The sequence below is a fragment of the Hevea brasiliensis genome, chromosome 15, assembly GCF_030052815.1.
Source record: "Hevea brasiliensis isolate MT/VB/25A 57/8 chromosome 15, ASM3005281v1, whole genome shotgun sequence".
In the NCBI taxonomy this organism is placed as follows: Eukaryota; Viridiplantae; Streptophyta; class Magnoliopsida; order Malpighiales; family Euphorbiaceae; genus Hevea; species Hevea brasiliensis.
In genome coordinates this window covers 36,590,969-36,608,120 of record NC_079507.1, presented here as the reverse complement: position 1 = coordinate 36,608,120, position 17,152 = coordinate 36,590,969, and positions in this window count along the sequence as shown.

Genomic DNA, 17,152 nt, shown 5'->3' with positions numbered 1-17,152 from the left:
CTAATTGATTTAAGCATGGCAACAGGCGAGAAAGTCTCCTCATAGTCAATTCCTTGCCTTTGGCGAAACCCTTTCGCTACTAGCCCTGCCTTATAAGTCTCTACCTTTCCATCAGAACCAATTTTCTTCTTGAAAACCCATTTGTTCCCTATAGGTACAATACCTTCAGGTGGGTCAACAAGATCCCAAACTTGATTCTTATACATGGAATCAATCTCGGATTTAATAGCTTCAATCCATTTTGAAGAGTCTATATCTGATATAGCTTCTTCATAGGTAAGTGGATCATCCCCATGATCTACTTCTTCATGAGTAGACAACTCTTGTTCTTCTTCATGAAGAAAACCATATCTCACTGGTGGGTGAGATACCCTGGTTGTTCTACGAGGAACAGCTGTAGATGTTTCATCAACGGGTATTGGTTGACTAGATGGATCTATATCCATCTGATCTGTTGGTTGGTCAGAATTCTCCAATTCTAACTCTATTTTCCTTCCTTTGCCTCATTCTTGAACAAACTGTTGTTCAAGAAATGTGGCATCTCTACTTATCACAACCTTTTGTGAAGTAGGCAAATAAAAATAATATCCAAAACTATCTTTTGGATATCCAACAAATCGACCTTTTTCTGATCTGGTCTCCAATTTATCAGTGTTCAGCTTTTTGATATAAGCTGGACAACCCCAAATCTTAACATGCTTAAGACTTGGTTTTCTTCCATGCAATATCTCATAAAGTGTGGAAGAAACTGATTTTGATGGAATCCTATTCAGAATATACAAAGCTGATTCTAATGCAAATCCCCAAAAGAAGATTGGCATATCAGTATAGCTCATCATACTACGTACCATATCCAATAGGATACGATTTCTCCTTTCAGATACACCATTCATTGTATGCGTTCTGGAGGAGTCACCGAGAAACAATGCCATGCTCTCTTAAGTATTCATCAAATTCAAGATACTCAAATATTCATCTCCACGATCCGATCAAGAGCTTTAATACTCTTTCTGTTTGATTTTCTACTTCAGATTTAAATTCTTTGAACTTTTCAAAAGATTCATGTTTGTATTTCATCAAATACAAATACCCAAACCTTGATTTATCATCAGTAAAGGTAATAAAATAATGAAAGCCCCCTCTAGCCATTTCTTTAAATGGACCACATACATCACTATGTATTAGCTCCAAAATATTTTCAGCTCTTAGCCCTTGTCCAACAAAGGTGATCTAGTCATTTTGCCCTGAAGGCAAGATTCACAAGTTGGAGTAGGCTCAGAGCCCAATGAGGATAAAATCCCCATTTTCTCCAGTTTTGCAATCCTATCTTCTGCAACATGACATAACCTTAAGTGCCAAATATATTTTGAACTTGAGTTGGTTTTCACCATGGCATTGCATTCATTTAGATTGCTATACTCTGGCCAATGGAAACACTTTCTTACTGGCAATGGAAACACTTTCCTGTTGGTAATGGAAACACTTTCCTGTTGGCAGTGGAGACACTTTCCTTTGCCTTTATCAGCTTTAGTCTTCCTTTCTGCTTAGCTATTTTCTTGGAAGGACCAGAATCGAGGTTTCTTTTTCTTATTGCCCTTCTTCTTGTTGGACTTTCCAGAGAAGAAGATGCAACCAAAGCTACCTCTTTTCCTTTATTGCCCAGCCTATTCTTTTGGGCAATAACCAGCATGTTGAGTAAACCAGCTAAGGTGCATTCCTGTTTAGTCATATGGAAATTTGTCACAAAATTCCCAAAAGACTCAGGAAGGGACTGAAGGATCAAATCCGTCTGTAGTTGGAAATCCATGTTGAAGTCAAGATGTTCCAACTGCTCAATCAGCCGAATCATCTTGTGGACATGATCCCCAACATTCTGTCTCTCGGACATCCTCATACGAATAGGCTGTCTAGATATCTCATACCTAGCATTCTGCTATGCTCACCATACAACTCTTGTAGGTGAAGGAGGATCTCACTCGCACTGCATGTTCTCATGTTGCTTAGTAACTTATTACTCATGGAAGCAAGTATGTAACACTTAGCTCTCATATCATGCTCCTTCCACTTGTCCAAAGTTTCATGTTCCTTTTGTGTGGCCTCTGGAGGTAAGGGACCAGGAACATTTGAATCTAGAACATATCCTATTTGTTCAAGGTTCAGGACAAGTTTCAAATTTCTTAGCCAATCAGATAGATTAGGTCCTGTCAACCTATTGTGATTAAGTATGCTTGCAAGGATATTGGATGGTGGTGGTTGTTCGTGCTCATTATTATCGTAAAATTAATAGCGTAAATAATCGATTAATTAGTAAATGTATCATGTAATTAACCAAATATGATTATGGTCTTTTAATCAAATTGGTCCTCCCACTAACTTAGCGAATCCTACACTTCCAAAGTAGAAAACGGAAATCCTAGTTGGATGGATTTCTAGTGGGTGATTGAATTCTTATAATTCTATTGATCATCCTCAGGTACATCCATTATTGGAATTACAATAAACTATAAGTGAGCAACTCCTTGCCCATCACATCTCATGTGAGGTTCAATCCTTTACCTAGCCCCTAATGCTCAAAATCTCAGGTACATCCATTATTGACTTATCTTGCATTAGTTAAGTTGATCCCATTGAGCCGAGAATTATGCAAATAATTTTAATGTCCTCAGGTACATCCAATATTGGCCACTAAACCATTTACATATTTACAACATCTCATGCTTAACAATTATTCTTAAGAAAATCTCTTAAATAAATTGCATCTTATGCAACTATTTAAAATTTCTTAAAATAATTGCCCCAATGGAGGGCCTATGTTATAATTACTTTAATTATAGCATTTCCAACTTAATCATTTATTTGGAAGATTTTATGGTCATTCTATTTACTATTAAGGTCTCACTTTGCACATTATCCATTTAGCATGCATATATCATATAATTGCATACATTCCCATACATCTCATGCATTCATGGATAAGCAGTAAATATGGTATGATCATGGACTTTCTAAGGGATTCAATTCTGAGCCACCAAGAATTGAATCAGGGCATTCCTAGGTGCATTTCATTCATTCATTCATTTTACAAGAGTTGCTGAAGGAGTACATAATCAACACTTGATCTTGAATTCCTCCCACTGGTCCCACCAATGCTCTTAACCTCCTTGAACTTCTTGTAATCCAATATTACATGGTAATCCTTGGCATACCAAGGCGAATTTACAAGAACTTAAATAAATGAAATTACAACCCAAAAATTATTACAAACTTAATAATACATGCCCAAAATAAATTAAAATAAATTAATTAATTTACAATCCCAAAGAAACATAAAAGAAATAAATCCAATCACATTGGTCTTTTATAGTCCATGATCATCCATCATGCATATCACTATTTAACAATTAAATAAAACATACATACTTAAATTAAATTGAATATCTCATATTCAACTTAAAAATCCAGATTTGAATATGATTCAAATAAATTTAAAAATTCAGATTTGAATCTCATTCAAACAAATTTAAAAATTCAGATTTGAATCACATTCAAACAACTTTAAAAATTCAGATTTGAATCACATTCAAACATTTTTTAAAAAATCAGATTTGAATCACATTCAAATATTTTTTAAAAAATCAGATCTGAATTTTATTCAATCAATTTTAAAAAATCAGATTTAAATATGATTCAAACAACTTTAAAAATTCAGATTTGAATCACATTCAAACAACTTTTAAAATTCAGATTTGAATCACATTCAAACAATTTTTAAAATTCTGATTTGAATCATAATTTAATTGTGTGATAAAAACTACTAATTAAACACTTTAATTAGTCAAAGAATAGGCCTTAGATCATACAACAATTTCAGAATTAAAAGTCAAACCTTAAACCACCCATGGAAGCCAAACCATGCGCACCATTGATGGTGTTTTTCAAGTATGCCGCCAACTTGCTTTGGAACCAGCAATGAACATTTGATCTCATGATCAAACACACAATTAAATCATATAATCAACAATCTAAATGGCAAATATAGTGGCTCTGATACCAATTGAAGGAACGGAAGTGTGAAAAACACAAGTTTATATCATTGAATTCAAAAATTTTCATCTAGGGTCACATGCATCATGTAAGATTTATTTTTATCTATTTGATTTCAATGATAAACAACATATTAAAACTCTTTTAATATGTTTTTGGATCTGTATTTGCCATTTAAGATTTTAAAATTAATCAGATTAATTTTAGAACCCTAGATTAAATCAAGAACGATTACACTAACCTCTTGATGCACTGCAGCTTGTTTGCGCCTTTGAGATTCGTCTTCAGGACACCAGATGTTGTCCCTCTAGCTTGTCCACACCAAGAACACCTATGGCAGCTCTTGAACAGCTTCTAAAGCCTTTTCTATTAATTAGAAATTCAAGTTCTGCCTTTTAAGAGATTAGAGATGTAAACAGGACACTAGAAACAATTCCTAGTGTTCTTAATTCAAGAGATTGATGGCTAATCTCTTTGAATTGATAAGAGATGAAGAAGAAGAGATAAAAACCCTCAAAGTGGCGTGACAAAGGAGTGTGGCTGCTGGTTGTATTTTATTTTCTCATAACAACACTTAAATAGCTAGGTTAACACATTAAACCCTTGCCACATGTCACCCTTTGATTAGCTCTAGGTTTAAGTGACCCAATCACATTGTGCCAAGTGTCAAACCTATATTTAATCTTGATTTTAATCATCTTACATGATTAAAAAAACATTTGGCAAGCTTATGTGTTATGCCATGTGTCACCATCTCATGGTGCCACGTGTCACACTGCAAAATGACCAAAATGCCCCTGTGTCTTAATTTTGAGTTCTTAACCCAAAATAATTATTTTCTTCTTCTAATTAATTTATATCAAATATAAATTAATTAATTAATCTCTATTAATTAATTTCTCATTAATTAAATTCATATTTAAACACTTTAAATATAAATTTAACTTATATTATACATCCAATAATCTAGATTTGGTTTCAAGTCATGCTAGGACTTTGCAATCTAATTGCAAACCAAACCTATTTAATTAATCAATTTAAACTCTTTAATTAATTAATTAAATCATATTTAATTAGGTGATAACTTGTGTATGTGTGTGACTTACTAGGCTCATCACTAATTGGCAATGAGACATGATATCAACTCTTAATATCATCAGAACTCTTTCTTACCATAAATGATTTCTCTAAATCATTTTATGAACCTCATAGACCATGGTTTACACCTAGCATAGCATGCCATAGCCAACCAATTAGTAATAAGGTTTACCTTAAATGAACCTATAATCATATGTTACCATACACTAGAATCTCTCACATAAAATCCCAACTCAAGCCGAGTCATGGTTTATGTCAAACTCCATTTGCTATGAATATTATGTTCTCTTTTAATTCCAGTTCTTGATTAAAAGATTTTCTCATCGTAAACTCTTTCTCAATAAATCTATCTGTCTGCCAGAACTTGAAACATCAAGAACAATTAAATGAACATAGGATTTTATCTCTATTTACTTAGAGGAACAGATTCCATCTTGATCAACACCTACCTCCATATATAACTAGTAGGAGCCAACACATGCCCATATACCCATACACAATACAAGTATGAAAGCAGTATCAAACTCAAACTACCTATATACAAGATAACTGTGCTATCTCAGGTCTAAAGATTATATGCACTGATATGATTTATGACAAAACATTGACAAGAGTAAACTCCATGTGCTTGTCATAAGTGTCACTGGTTCGGCCTACTTATCATGTATAAGTGCCTATCATGTTTGTTATATGGCATGAGACTCACCATTCCATCTTATTTATATCTCATATAAATAACTTGGGAACAAACATGAATACAATCTTTCTGGATAAGTCATGTCCTTATTATGAAGTATCCTTGATTGTGAACCTATTTATGATACTTCGTGCTAGAAATATTGTCACTCATATTCTTAACAACTTAAGAATAATATTTCTAATAAAATATCAATGGACCTTTTCTATTACACATAAATATATTATGTAAACGGAAAAGTGGAAATGCCTTTTATTAATAAAATATGTACAAGATACATACTAAATGATATGCTCTAGGGCATACTACTAACAAATTTGGGGTAGGTTTCTTCATGAAAGTTGTTTATCTATGTCTTAAATTGTTGCTGTAAAAATTTTAGGTCAATTGACCATATCTACAGTGAGTTATGGCCAAATGAACAGTTGGTCATTCTGCAAAATTGGCTTGCAGGGTACCCGAATTGGGGCTAACTTTTGGTCCACTTTCTTTGGTCTTTTTGGAATGGTTTCTTTAGTAAAAATGTGCCATTATAAGTCTAGTTTCATTTCCAATTGGCCAAACACCAATTGGACCTACACAGCCAAAGTTATGGCTGTCTAAGTGGGCTGGAATCACAGCCACCCTTGCTGCTGTCCCTAGGCAGCATACTCATTCACTTTGCCATGCTATATTTCAGTCCAAATTATGGTCAACTTACCTAAAATAGTCACTAATTGACCATTAAAATGTTCTCTAACAATTTCCTAAGCCAAGCCAAATTTTCACTTCTCAAAACCCTAATTCCCATATGAGTTTTCACAGCATGCTTTAATTAACTAACTAATCCATTATACTTATATTTACATACTTTAAACATAATCTCTAGTGCACTCCAAGTCCATCAAAACACTCAATCTTGTTCCTTACTTAGGGGCAGCCGAAATCCATGGGCTACATACACTTAACTTTTGTTCATTTAAGTCACAAGTTCATGTTGATTTCAAGTCCCTAACATAGAAAATAAGAGTTTTAAATAGATAGGTGCACTAACCTCTTGTAGGCAGATTTTTCCCAAGCTCAAAACTTCACTTTCTTTCCTTTTCTTGGCTGCCAAACACTTCCCAAGAGGTATAGACAAGTTTTTGGTGAAAGGTATCTAGGGTTTAAGGTGAAATAAAGAGGGAAATTGAGCTTTGATTGAAGTTGTCAATGGAGGTTTGGGCATGCAAGGGTTTCGGCTGCACTTGAGGAAAGGGGATGGCTGCTGGCTTTTTGATGATTTTGGTCTTCATTTATCTCTTTTATTAGTTAATGAATTGGTTGTTTAATTATAATTGGTTATAACTTTTAAATGACATCATCATGATGTCATAAATAAGACTTTTTCCTCATTTTCTTTTCTTTTCTTCACTACTCATTTTCAATTTAATTTCTAGTAATGTTTATTCATATTTTATGTCATATTAATTATTTACTCAACTGGACAAGTCAGCCAAAAATCACCTCTGAAGGCGAAATGACCAAAATGCCCTCCGTTTGGCTTAACAGGTCAAAATTGTCTGTACCGATTGAAAAATTTTTCTAGGTATTTTCTTGGCATTCTAATGCCATGGGAACCTCAATAACCCTTCTCTGGAGTCCCAAAAATTATTTTATAATTTTTCCCCCGGGTCTAGGGCTCCTAGTTGCGAGAACCGTAACTTCCCTCTGGGTTACCCATCGCTAGGGCACCGGCTCGTTTAATTTGGTTGTATTTTAATTCTAAAATTTTTACTAAATTTTTCTTATCAATATTTGAGTTGATTATGGTTCTTCACTTTAGTTTAAATATTTTTCTAGACATTCTAGCTGTCCGAACCGACACTGGTCACCGGAAGAGTAGGATGTACGGAGTAGTTACCGAGAGGGTGTTACATTGCCCCTCAGCCATTGGCAAGACCAGAGCCTCATACAAGGAATCCAGGTGGATGACATCGATGGATGGTTCATCAGGTGATTCTTCCATATCTGCCAGATTTTCAATGACCGGTTTAGTGAAGACTTCAGTGATCCTCGGGACTTCCTTCATTCTCCCGACTTTCTGATCGAATCTCTGATCCCGCAGTCTGTTCCTCAACCAGAATCTCCCATCCATGAGGGCATCTTCCTCATAACCCAAACCACAATGGCCCACCTTCTGGATAGCCGGTATAGGTTCAACAATTCCTTGTAACGCGGCGCCTAGGCCTTTGCCCTCTTCATACCCATTCCTCGACATCACTTTGGCTACCATAGCCACAGCCCCTTCATTTCTTGAAATGTTTTCTTGTAGTTCGAGGGCCTGGAAGGAGCTTTCCAATGATTCCTCAGCCGCTTCCACATAAGGAAGTGATTGTGGCTTGGTGACCAATATGGCTTCTTCCCCTCTCACCGTGGTGATTTTGCCGTCCATGATGTACTTTATCTTCTGATGCAAAGTTCAAGGAATGGCATTTGCTGAATGGATCCACGGCCTCCCCAGCAACATAGTGTAGGCCGGTTCAATGTTCATCACTTGGAATGTGACGTTGAAGGTGCACGCGCCAATTTGGAGTGGCAAGTCAATGTCTCCCAGCACTTCTCTTCTTGTACCGTCAAAGGCTCTTACCACCATAGCACTCTGACGTATATTTGATTGGTCAATTGGCAGCCTAGCCAAGGTGGCACTAGGCAGTACATTGAGGGCTGATCCATTATCAATAAGGACCTTGGCCACTATACAACCTTTGCATTTCACTGTCACATGTAGGGCTTTAGTGTGCATTAAGCCTGCAGGGTCTATCTCTTCTTCAGAAAAGGTGACAAAACTGGATGCCTGGATTTGTCCCACTATCTTCTCAAACTGCCATGGTGTGATGTCGGGGTTCACAAAGGCCTGATCCAGAATTTTCTGTAGGGCTTGTCAGTGCACTTCAGAGCTCAGAATCAGCGATAACAGTGAAATTCGAGCAGGCGTCTTTCTCAACTATTCCACCACATCATACTCACTTTGCTTCATTATTTGAAGCAACAACTCCTCCTCTTCTTTAGATTCGGTAAGTTCTTCTCCCTCTGCCTTCTCAACCTCCACTTTTGTATTTTCTCGCAGTTCTCCATTTTTACTTTCCCCTTCTTCTTTTCTTTTTCCTCATTCCCGTAGCACCTCCCACTTCTAGTTATAAATTCGACTTCTTGCTCGGGTAGGGAAGATTTTATGGCAGCATCGGGCTGAGGATTAGCTTGGGGAGTTGTACCGCTATTAGGTCCGGCATAAGTCATTTTGAAATGTTCGTGGGGGGCGAAGCACGGTTTAGGGGGTGTCGAGGGTGGAATATAGGCGAGGTTAGGAGTTGATGTACTGCTGGATGCTTATTGAGTGAAGACGTGGAAATTGTAGTTCCAAGGCACAGCATGAGTATTTGTGACTGGGAGCTGAGGTGGAGTTCGGATCACTATTACTGGTGGTGGTGGCGTTGGGACATTGGGGGCAGAGAAGGTTAATCTAGGATTGGGGGTTGAGGTATTCTGGCCAAACCTGGCGGTATTTACTTCGCCCTCCACTTTCGATCTCCTTTAGCATCTTAAAATTTTGAGGGACAGCAAGTTCTTGACCTCGCCAGAATCCCTCACAATTTCGCAGCTCGTGATCAGCTACCCCTCCATGGTAAGGACATCCCATACCCTTTTCTGATCCTGATACCTGAGGGCAAAGGTAACCTTCCCTCATCGCCATGGCAAAAATTTCCTCAAAGTGAGGAATCACTGCCTACCTCCGTGTCGACCTCTCTGTCTGATTCTATCATGTTTACACCATTGCCCGTATTATGATTAGGCAACGGGTTTGAGGTAACATTGGGGAGGGAACCGTTTCCCTCAATCTTCAACCACCTGTTCCTGATTAAGGCATGCACTCTCCCCCTGAGTGCCCCACAGTTATCTATTGAATGCCCTTGTGCCCCTCCATGATATTCATAACGGGCAGTGGCATCATACCACCTGGGGTACGGTGGCTGAATTGGGTCAAGGGGGACCGGTACTATCTGATTTATACCGATGAGGTATCGGTATATTTCGCTGAGTGGGAGGGGAAGGGGTGGATCGGGATAGTTTTTTGTCTTTAATGAATGGAAATGTTTTATTTTAATTTGAATGAGATTGATAGATATTATTTTACTGATGATTGAATTTTGGAAAATGAGAAATGTTGACTGTTGAATTTTGAGATTTGAGAAATTGTTGAGATTGATTGTGAAATTGAAGTAGTGGTTGAGAAAATTTTTGAAAGTGCTTTTTTTTTTTCAGGTATTTGAAGAACTGTTTTCTCAAAATACAGATGGAACTCTGGCAAAATTTTTATAAAATTTGCGGAGAAATAAAATGGATCAAAAACATTAACTAGTTTTAATTTTAATTAAATGTTTTAAATACCTATTAGAAAATGCTCACCACTTGTTAAAAATAAGAAAATTATTTTAAAATCTCTTGTAGGGTACTTAATGAGTTATCGGTAGGTGAAGTTCAGTAGTTCATTAGGTATTCTAGGGAATCATATTATGCCTTACAGAGGGGTAAGGTGTGACAATTTGAGTTTGTGTTATGCATGAAAGTTATTCTAAATTGTCTAAGATTTCTATTGATATAAAATTTTGGTCATTTGAACATTTCTACTCTGAGTTATTGCCAAATGAACAAACATTGTTCATTTGGTCAATTTCTAAGACCAGTAGGTTAGTTACCTAGATTTGGTCAACTTTTAGGGTACTATAAGTTTGTTTTCTAGGCAAGGTTTCTTCATCAAAGCTGTGCCAGTATGCGTCTAGTTTCATGTCCAATTGACCTTGCACCAATTAAACCTACACCACTCAAGTTACAGCTGCCCAAACTTGCTGGACTCACATCCAGCCCTACAGGTCCTATGAGGCAACATACCCAACCTCAAATCCAAAGCCATAATTCACTTCAATTCCTCATCAAACACAACCAAATGGTCACTAATTGACCATTGAGACTTCCATTCACCAAAACATGAGCAAAACTCAAATTTTTGCCCCAAACCCTAACTTCAAATTTCCAATTTATGGCATACAACACCAAACTCATACCAATCACTTTATCCATCATCTATACTCATCAATAACATAAATAAACCACTTAATTTCAGCAAAAACCAACAATTCTCAAACTCTATCATGGCTGCCAAAAATACATGGTGTTCATACATATATATTTTATTTCTTTTTCTTGCAATTTCTTACTCAATTTAAGCTATTAACATAGAATAAAGAGGGAGAGAGGTAATAACTAGCACTAACCTCTTGAGTGCAGAATTTTTCTAAGGTATAACTTCACTTTTCCCTCTTCAAATTGCTGCCCAAATATTGTGCTAATGGTAAGGATCAATTTTTGTGAAGGGATGATAGGGTTTTATGGTGAAATGGTAGGGGAAATCAAGCTCATAAGGGAGCTTTAATGGAGGTTGAGAGAGAGAAGGAGAGGGCTGCCGGTTTTAGGAGAGAAGAGACCAAAAAATTGTTTTATTTTTAACCCATTTTTTCCCTTTTTGATGACTTTTAATTGTGTTATTAAATGGTGATTGGTGGAGAGCTCACTAATGACATCATGTGATGTCATATTTCCAATTTTCTTTTATTTTATTTTCTTTTCTTTACTACCCATTTTCAATTCAAGTTTTAGCAATATTTATTCACATTTTATGTCATATAAATTATTTATTTAATTGGACAAGTTAGCCAAAAATCATCTCTGAGGACGAAATGACCAAAATGCCATCCGTTTGGCTTATTGAGCCAAAATCGTCTGTATCGATCTAAAAATTTTTCTAAGCATTTTCTTGGCATTCTAACGCCTTCGAAACCTCAATGACTCTTCTTTGGAGTCCCAAAAATTATTTTATGAATTTTCTCTCGGATTTAGGGCTCCTAGCTGTGAAGACCGCAACTTCCCACTGGGTTACCCATCGCTAGGGCACCGGCTCATTTAACTTGGTTGTATTTTATTTCTAAAATTTTTTTTCTAAATTTTTCTTATTGTTATTTGAGTTATTTATGACTCCTCACTCTAGTCTAAATATTTTTTCTAGACGTTCTAGCAGTCCGGACCGACATCGGTCACCGAAATAGTAGAATGTACGGAATTGCTACAATGAGGGTATTACATGAGGAGTCATAAATAAACCAAATAATGATAAGAAAAATTAAGAAAAAAAAATTTAGAAATGAAATGCACTAGGGTTAAATGAGCCGGTGCTCCAGCGATGGGTGACCTAACGGGAAGTGATTGTAAAGACAGTCACTAACCCCAGACTCATGGGGAAACCCTGTGAAATAATTTTTGAGACTTAAGTGAAGAATTATTGAGGCTTAGATGGCAATAGAATGCCAAAAAAACACTAAGAAAATTTTCTAAGTCGGTACAGATTAAGTAAAATGAAGGGCATTTTGGTCATTTCACCTTCAGAGATGAATTTTAACCAACTTGTCCATTTAAGTAAGTGAGTTATATTACATAAAATGTAAATTAATATTGATGAAAAATTTATTAAAAATAAGTAAAAGAAAGAAGAAAATATAAGAAAAGAAAATGAAATTAAATCCTAATTATGACATCATGCACATGTGACAATGATGCAATAAAAGCTTGCTAACCAATTACCATAAGAGACACACATTTAAAGAGATAAAAACAAATCAAATAAACGAAGAAAAGTGGTCATCTTCTTCATTTGGACTTCTTGGCCGAACCATGAGTTTCCCTCTTCCTCTATTTTCTTCTTTAATTCAAGCATGAATTCCCTTCAATTTTCACCATAAAAACCTTAGCCCCCAAAACAAAAACTTAATTTTAGACCTTGCCTAAGAGATTAGGAGCAAAAGGGAGTAGAGAAAGTGAAGTTAGCAAGCTTGAGAATTTCATCAAGTTGAGGTTAGTACACTATCCAAGTTCTCTTTCTTTTCTAAGTGTTATAAGCATTCTAAACTAAGTTGAAACCACATGAAATTGAAAGAGTATGATGAGGAATTGACAGACGAGAATTTTGGCAGCCATGAGAACATGTGAGAAATTTATGTTTTTTATAGAATTAATTTGATTTATGGTGTTCTTGATGAGTTTGAATGTGGTAGAAGTTGAATTGCATGGTATTATGCATGAACTAGGAATTTGAAGTTAGGGTTTTGACCCAAAAATTAGGGTTTTGTGAATTGATGTCTATTTGATGTTGTTGAGGTTGATGAATGACTATTAGAAGTACTATGAATGTAAATTGAAGTTTGGAAGTTGAGTAGAATTGAAAATTGGGAGTGTTGCTTCATTACAGGATTTCTGGACTTATGAGTCCAGCAAGGTTAGACAGCCATAAGTACAGTTAGGTTGTTCCAATTAGTGTGAGGCCAATTGGAGATGAAACCTAGGACAATTTGTCACATTTTTCATGAAGAAACCATGTCTAGAAACTAAACCCAAAATAACCAAAAATTGGCTTGAATCCGGGTAACCATATGCTGGACCTAGAAAAATGACCATATGAATAGTAAATGTTCAAATGGCCATAACTCACTCTAGGAAGGTCAGAATAACCTAATTTTTGAACCATTGGAAAGCTTAGACATAGGAGAACATTTCTTATGGGGAACTTAGAGCCCAATTTTTACCCTAACCTAATCAAATTGCTAACCAAAATTAACCCAATAAAACTGCTTGAACCAAAACTACCCAGAAAATCTAGGATATTGACCATCTGCTCAGTTGTGGCAAAAATGTCATAACTTACTCTACAAAATTGCAAATGTAGTGAAACTAAAGCCAAAATCTTTATAAGACCTTGTCGCAAGGTATTTTGCGGTCGCCTGGACGAACACTCACTGAAGTGGGAAAAGTGAGGAGTCGCCACTTTAATTTTAAGGGAAATTAAAGAAAACCATTTGTGAAAGTAAGTTACACTAAAACCACTTCAAAAACAGAGATTCTAGGTTCGGGGTCCATGAACGGGTGGGGAAGGTGTTAGGCACCCCACCTCGTCCCTCAACGAGGGTAAGCAGATTTAGTTTCACGTTCTTCATAGTTAGGAGGGCTTGAATGGAAATGTTAATCCTTTTGACCGAAAGGAATGTTTGATTTTTCACTAATCCGGATTACCCAGATACATAAGTAAATGAGACGACCTTAGTGACTTGCGATTGTGTATTAACTTTATTTCGGGGAGAATCATTTTACATATTTGTTAAAATTTAATTTGGGAATCGGATAAGAACTCTCCTCCAATCTCCTTTAAATATTTATTAAAATTTTTAAGTTTGAGGGTCGGATAAGAACTCTCATCCGATCTCCTTTTTTTATAAATTTATTAAAATTTTTAAACTTGAGAATCGGATAAGAACTCTCCTCCGACCTCTATTAAACATTTAAATGGGGACCGGATAAGGACTTTTCCGATCTCTCAAGGTTTAATTACAGCTACACACCATAAGAACCTGAGACTAAGAGTTTTGGCATTCAAAGATGCCAAGGGTCGGAATAAGGCTTCTATTAACTGGTTGGTACCTTATGACCAGACAAAGGATGCCAGACTAAATTTTACCGATCTCTTATGTAATTACCTTACCAGTACCTTTTTATACATAATCCGTTCTGTTTATTTACCTGAAATTTAGTTTCATTCTGCTTTATGACGTCGTACTGAATCACCTTCTATGTTAGCCTAGTGATGCAACTCTATTATTTTCTTGATGTATTATTCAGGCCTTCTATTTTAAAGAAGCACTTAAGACACGACTACCTACATTTTACCGAACTACTTATACGCTACTTGAGATGAGGACTTTCGCATTTAGAAGTAGCAAAGCTTAATAAAAAGAATGGACCAGTTGACAAAGAAAGTAAACTTCGGGAATAACCTTCATTACACCATATAAACTTGGCGAAGATTACAAACATAAAAGTAAAGGGAATGCGTAAAATAAAGAGCTTTTAGTGAAACAGAGATATAAACACTCACCTGTGAGGAGCCGAACCTACTAAACTAATCGTAGAACGTAATAGGGGCACAAGCTGTTTAGCTCGAAGGCTGAAGCTCACCTAGAAACGAAGGATGCTTTGCTAAATGGCAGTCAGGTTTAAACAAGCAAGTTGAGCTTGGGAAATAAGAATGGAAACAAAGATGACAAAGAACTGAAAGTAAGGGCGTCACAGGATAATGAAAGAACTGAAAATGGAGAGTTCCAGTATTTCAAGAATCCCTTTTGCAAGAAAACACTTCAGAAAGCTGGTTTCAAAAGTTTTTCCTTATCAAAAACTTAAAAATAGCAGAGTAACGTACTGAATTAAATTTTAGAGTTCTTTCACTATAGTAACTATTTCTCCTTTTTTCGCCCGTCCTCCTTGAACAGTTTTCATGCAGGTATTTATAGGAACCGGGTGCTTCCCCTGAAGGGTCAGGATCTATTTTGAGGGAGATGGAGGGTCAGGATTTCGAAGGACATGATCTGAGGCTCAGGATTTAAAGAGGATCAGAACGGATGGCTGAGATCCCCTTCAGAATATTTGTCATTTTCTTCTTCTAATCTGACGGTCCCAAATTCTCTTGTCCAGGGCGATCCGAGGGCTGGGAGTGAAAGGCGCTGATCTTTTCATTTTCTTCTTCGATCCGAGGGCTCCGAGCTCGTCCTTACAAGTAAGATCAACAGTGGAGATTAGGATGTACAGCGCTGTCCTGACGTACTCTGGCGCATGTCAGAAATGCGGGCGATTCTGGGGTGTGCGGTTAAGATTTCTCCTGCAACACTTTAACTACCTCGGCTCTGATTATGACGATAATTGACAGGAGCTGTCTTATTCTCTTTGTCTTCCGACCTCCCCTCTTTTTCAATATTTTCAACGTGATCCTTTTTCGATCTCTCATACTGGGTTCCTCTCTTCCGATCTCTCCTGACACGCTCTCTTCCGATCTTTCCTGACACGCTCTCTTCTACCGATCTTTACCACACCAGTCTTCCTTTTTATCGGGTTCGGTCCAGTCAAAGCATTTATTTTCCTCAATTCTCGAGGCGTCCGCTTCGTTTTCTGCTTGCAATAAATGCTCAAATTTTCCTATATATATACCTTCAACCGGAAAGCCCTACTTCACTTGACTTTCTCCCCTATTCTCCTCATTTCCTTGTTCTAACTGCTCTGGCAATAATCCCGGACAAAATGACCGCTTTTAATCTTTTTACGGTTGTCCTCTTTGTTCCTTGCCTGAAAATTTACGATCCCGGTGATCGGAAAATCATGATGACCTTATCTGATGACAGTGAGAGAACTGGACTAATTAACCGATCTGGATCGAGGACCTCGATCGTGCCGATCTCGAATCATTAGCCCGATATAATTGGCGAACTGGTTTCGGGCGAGAAGACTGCTAATATTCCCCTCAACACCGATGATCGCTTCTTGGCGTTCATCCGCTCTCTCCACACCGGGTGTTCCGGCAAATGCTCTGGCCGAGCAGTAACTTTGATGACGACCTCTCTCATTCTCATGAGAGTCATAGTTCCCCCAGCCGGTCTCCTGGTCAAACATCTCTTTTGACTCAGCCACGAGACTAGGCTTTGACATAGGCCTTTTAGATAGGATGTTCCACTGGTCTCTAAAGATCATCCTTATGATGTAATCAAACCTTTAATGTAATCCGATCTTTAGAGATCGCCAAAATGATGTAATTAGACCTTTAATGTAATCCGATCTCCAGAGATCGCCCAAATGATGTAATCAGATCTTTTCAGAAATAAAATTTATTTTGACAACTGTCGTTTTATTATTATTGCATTGATTATTTTCCGATCTCTGAAGTATTTATCCGATCCGACTCTTAATTTGAATGACACTTATCCGATTCGTAATTCAAAACACCTTAATCTGCCGCTCTATAGTAAACCGACCTCTTTATGGAATCTCTGGAATATTCGTGAGACGTGTCAGAACAACTGGCGAGTCCCGCTATCCGATGCACTACCTGGAACATCGTGAGCATTAAATGCTCGGACGAGTATAAATAGGGGTGGGGTTAGCCAGTTGCTCCTTTATCTCATTTTCAGTCTCTCGAGAACAACTTCAACATTCTCTCAGTTTTTCAAGTTCCTCCGACACCGATTAAGCTCCGATAAGGGTTTTGATCTTTCTTTTAGTTTAAATTCTTTGTTTCCTTTGAAAATGAGCGGTGCCGAGGGTCAGTGAGCAGTAAGCCCCCCTTCCATACAGTTCTCGTGGTCGTCCGATGAGGTAAAGGTTGTCAGACCAAGCGCGCGGCCTGAACTTCCTAGGGTCTCCGTTCCAGCTCGG